The sequence below is a fragment of the Dermacentor silvarum genome, chromosome 10, assembly GCF_013339745.2.
Source record: "Dermacentor silvarum isolate Dsil-2018 chromosome 10, BIME_Dsil_1.4, whole genome shotgun sequence".
Lineage (NCBI taxonomy): Eukaryota > Metazoa > Arthropoda > Arachnida > Ixodida > Ixodidae > Dermacentor > Dermacentor silvarum.
This window is the reverse complement of record NC_051163.1, coordinates 109,620,653-109,625,759: the sequence shown is the minus strand read 5'-3', so window position 1 is coordinate 109,625,759 and position 5,107 is coordinate 109,620,653. Positions and strand designations below refer to the sequence as shown.

The 5,107-nt window shown below is 46.1% G+C and overlaps 1 non-coding gene across 1 annotated transcript in view; it reads right to left on the bottom strand.

The window, feature by feature from the left end:
* Nucleotides 1-97, bottom strand: part of LOC119432033 (U4 spliceosomal RNA) — a 142-nt gene extending 45 nt beyond the window's left edge. Inside the window, exon 1 of the small nuclear RNA XR_005188108.1 lies at nucleotides 1-97. This exon is cut by the window's left edge and continues 45 nt beyond it. This is a non-coding gene — a small nuclear RNA (U4 spliceosomal RNA).
* Between the last annotated feature and the right edge of the window lie 5,010 nt (nucleotides 98-5,107).

Here is a 5,107-nt window from a genome sequence, read left to right as displayed (position 1 = left end):
CGTCGTCCCGGCGGGGTATTGGGAAAAGTTTTCAACTAGCAATAGTCGCCCCTCAGTTGTCACTTCATTGGGTACGACACCGCCTCTGCGCAAAGCTGACCCAAGCTACGTTTCCATATGACCCTAATGCAACCGGCCCCATTACATGTGCTAGTTCGTCGCATATAAAAATTGCGTTTGTGTCAGTAAATACGTATACGATTTACAAAGATTTATATTTTTTCTGTTCTTCCACCTAATTCACTAGTTTCCTTTATCTAAAGTGAATGGTTGCTGTTGAATATTATTAGAAACTTGTTATAGTGCATACATAAAAGCAGGTGGCCGTTTTGCAGGAAAACACTTGGAAAATGCTTTAAGGGTCCCTGAAACGGTTTGGACAAATTTTGTAGACGCGTAGGGTACAGCTACAGTAAAACATTCGCGTCACAACATTCGCGTCACAATTTAAGTGAAGCGTATCATATTAAGAGAGCTACGGACGATTACAAGTTGCCCTTGTCCCTAGCGATGCATTTCCTCAACTCGTTCGACAAGTGAACGGGGCTAAGCTCCGCCTTCGCAGGCTCTACGTCATGTTCTGACGTGTTGTCGCCTATTTCCGGTTGTCTTGGAGCCAGCGCGCGAAGGTTCTGTCCGCTAGCCGCCCGGCCGTTGATCCCCAGCGAGAGCGATCAAGCAGCGGGCGTTGCGAGCGGTCTGTCGCAGCGCCGAGCGTGTCCAGTATTCCGGTAGCCACAGGCGAGTTGGGTGTTTTGACGGATAGCCAGAGGCGTAAACTAACGCCCCTCCAAACCGCTGTGATGAAGGAGCTTCGTAGACGTACATGAGGCCGATTGGCATGCGCGGTCCAGCCATCTGGTGGCGCAGAGCTTAACCAGCCAAATACAGAGCTAATTTTCCTGTAAACAAGTGTCAAACAATATAGACATGACAACGTGTTCAAGATTACGCTCCTGCCAAAAAGTTGAGCCAACAGCAAAGCAAAAAAAAAAAAAAAAAAACTTGGTTACTGCTATATTAGATGTGTGTTTGGTTGAGCTTTGTGCTGCCAGGTAGCTACACCGTGCAAGCAGTTCACTTTGGCTACAGTGGCCAGCCACTGTACTTTTGCGCCTCCGTTCATCACGTAAAACGTGGTAAAGCGGCCAGTACACTCGCGCTTGCGTTTACCTGAATACCGGACACGTTAAACTCTATTGTGGCAAACCTTCGACGTGAAGCGACGGCCGCAACCGCGTAGATGCTGGCGCCGTTTGGATACCGATAGTCCGATGCACTGCAGCCACTCTGCTCGTCTGCTGCCTTGCAGCGGGGCACGATGTCGCAGCGCCAGGTTGGTGTAATCTTTTCAGGGCTTACATTTGGAAATGCGGTTGTTTGCTTGAAGTCAGGGGTACGATCAGGACTTGATGGCAACCAAAGGTCAGTGGGACGCCTCGCGTTGGGCGCCCACGGGAATACTACTAATGAAGCTGTGCAGGGTGATATGGGCTGGACGATATTACACTATGGGCCACCAGCGGCTCTTTAGGACAAAAAGAACAAATCCTGCAAGAAGCAGCGACCGCTGTTGAAACCTTCGCTTGCAGCAGCGGATTGAGCTGTGCTCCCGATAAATCGGAATATATCAGGATCCGAGGTCGAGGCCGTCCAGCTCAACAGCCGGTCAACCTCTTTATAGGAGACAGCCAGGTAAGAGAGGTCTAGAAAATGCGAGTCCTCGGACTGTGGCTGCAAAACAACAAACGAGTGGACCACACCAACTCTTAGAACTACGGTGAAACAGACCTCCCGCATGATTCGTAGAGTAACCTATCACCGAAAAGGTTTCAAGGAAACAGAGACGATCCGGCTCGTTTAGGCTTTTGTGCTAAGTCGTCTCACATATAGTGTCCCTTTCCAGGACCCCACGAAAACTGAACTAAGTTGATCAGAACGTCGTACAAAGCGGCTCTCGGCCTACCACAGGGAACCTCCACTGAACGCCTGGTGGCCCTAGGAATACATAACTACGAGAAGCTATGCGCAGCGGTGGTCATGTCTCAACGGGATAGGCTTAGCTTAACCTCCACTGGCGGAACATTACTCTGCTGCGTTGGTTACCCCGCTCGTCCACAGTATGCCGGAGAAAAACTGGAATCTCTGCCTGAAGTCCTTCGTGAAAAGATTATAGTAGCCCCAATCCCCAAAAACATGAGTCCCAAATAGCACCTGGGTCGTAGAAGTGCACGAGCACGCAAGTTAATGCAGCTATTCGGTAGAAATCTGGATATGGTCTACACAAATGTCGCTCGATGCAGTACTTATAAGTACGCCCTCGCAGTAGTAGGAGCGGCCGCAGATCAAGCGCTTGTGACTTGCGCCATGGCTCGAGTATATAGCATCTGCGAATACCGCAGAAGCTTCAGCCATCGCGCTAGTTATTAAAACTAAGAACGCTCTGGGAAACTCGTCGATAATTCTTACAGATTCCCAAGTCGCATGTAGGTTATTCCTCACAGGGAGGATACCACACAGCACCACTCAACTATTAGGATGCAACCTAACGCAGAACCACATGATAATCTGGTGCCCGGGTCACACTGGACTCGATGGCAGTGAAAGAGTGGACGGCGCAGCTCGTGCTTGTGTCAACCGAGCGGCCGACCACTCTCCAGAAAACCCCTTCTTACGCGAGACATCCTTGAGTACCAAAGGCGCCAGCGACGAAAGTACAGTCCACCGCACCCTGATTTATCCGGGCGGGACTGTTACGACTGGCGCCGCATACGGACGCACACATATCTGAATCTTTATTTGAAACATGCCATTCACTTCACTTTCTACAGCGCTCACTGTCCGTGGAGCGGAGGCAGCCAACTCTACCCCACATTTCGTGGGATTGACAGAACAGGCCACCCAAAATTAACACACGCAAATAGCAGGCGAACTTTCCGGAAAGGAGCAGGGGGAGACTTGGCTCGCCAGCGAGGATCGGGAGATGCCGCTAGCGCTCCCCGACCAGGCACGGCGGACCGCTCAAGTCAGTGGAGCCCTGGACTAAACCCTTGCACCCGCTCCCTACACCTGTTATTTTTAATGAACGTTTTGATATGTATATATATATATATATATATATATATATATATATATATATATTTCTCGCTTTCTTCAAGTAGCCAGAATAAATTTGGCTCCACCTGTAGTATGACGTTATAGCAACACCACCTGTTGGTTGATGGCGTGGTTGCAGACACGTGTGCTTGAAGGAGTGTCGGGTAGGCGTGATACTGAGCCAAGCACTCAAATCTGGAGACAGAATCCACCCGTATTTTGCCCTCTTTGTAATGTTTAATGGTGACTCATTGGACAAATGCCGAAACTGACCTGACCAAGCTTGTATATATATATATATATATTGCATAGATGGCACCACCGCCAAAACACGGCTGTGAGATTAATTTCTCTTCGAAAATATTTTATTTCAAGCACTGTCAGCAAAAGTGATGAGTGACAGTAATAAGAGGACATTGTATGGCCCTACTTATCTGCGACACTGGTAGTAAATCAGTGTGTACGTGGAAAACAATGTCATGTTCTGGGGACCTTGCATTATATAAATTAGATAAATTCACTGCTCCCGAGTAACTTCACTAATAAAGTTAAGACACTTTTCTCTTTATTGAATTGGAGAGAAGGGCTTGTCGCTTGAATAGTTTTGAGCCTACTTCGGGAAGGCGTGACCACGTACACCAACAAATTGTCTATTTGAAGTAATACTAACTCATCAACTAATTATCAAAACGCAGAAAAACTTCGCACACTTGAAAATAGAGTGCAGCCTAGAATATCACTAAAATTGTTGTTCAGCATTGCAAAGGAAGATATTCCTTTCTAAACATTTACTGCTTTGACTATTTTTATTGGGGCCCATATACATTTATAATCGCTTTACGCGCAATTTCTCTCCATAGAAATGTTGTATGACATTTCAACTAAAGCAAAAACAAACTGCATTTTGTTATGTTGACCAGTTTTTCCGTAATCTGAGGCTTCTAATGTAATATTGCTCGTATCTGACTAATGCTGCCGTAAGCACAGTGGTTCCGCGAACATTGTCTAAAATGTGGAGAGCAAGCGACCGGAGTGGAACCGCCACCTAACATGGTTATCTCAAACTGTTGCATTGCTTATTGAAAATGACTCGCATCGGGTCATTTGAAACAACTGCACTAAACGTATATCGGAAATAAACTTAGCAGACATAGAGAGGGTATTGTATAAAATATACTTGAGAAATTTGTAAGTTTGGGGTGTGTGGATTTTGCGGTAAATAGAAGAAAAATGTCATTATTTGCATGGAGCGCATGGCACAAGTCATGAAGAGGCTGAATTGATAGCGCCGTAGAGAAAGGGCTAGTTGGAACTGAAATACACGTGTCAATAATACGGCAGCATTCCTTAATATCTACTGGGAAGTTTTCAAGTGTATGGAAATTTAGAGAAGACCAAAGATAAAACTAGTTTTTCGAGACTTCCCACTGTCCAGTGGCCAGTGCTTTCTCGCTGCGCGCTGAGTCTTCTAGCGCAAACGTTGAAAGGGCATTTTCAAAGTTGAGCATCATCAATCGAAAGGAGCGTGCTTCCGTCAGTGACAACAACCTCGTAAAGTATGATTTCGTCTATTACAACGAGCTTAAAGTTTGTAATACGCACAAACGTAGGTGTTTTGTATTCAAGTTTTGTGCTTGTGTGTATATGTGTTTGCGCGTTCAAACTTTCCAGACAACAATAATGCGCTTCGTGTGTTCTGATGTTTTCGTGTTCAGATATCATCTCATCTAAGATTTTGGAGTATTGAGAATAATGCACAATTTCAAGTCCAAGTCCAAGTGAAGTCTCCAAAGCGGCAGGGGTTTAACAATTTTACTTATTAATTACCTCCGATAGTTCGCAAAATCAGTCATGAGTTGGCTGATGTTGTCAGTTTCAAGAAACACTAAGTTAAAAATCGGCGCATAGGTTTCGAACGCGCGGGGTAACTCATGCTTCACATTTAGATTCACAATTTGAACACTATACCAAAACGGCTCACTGGTTTACTGGAGTGCATCGAAAAGATTCC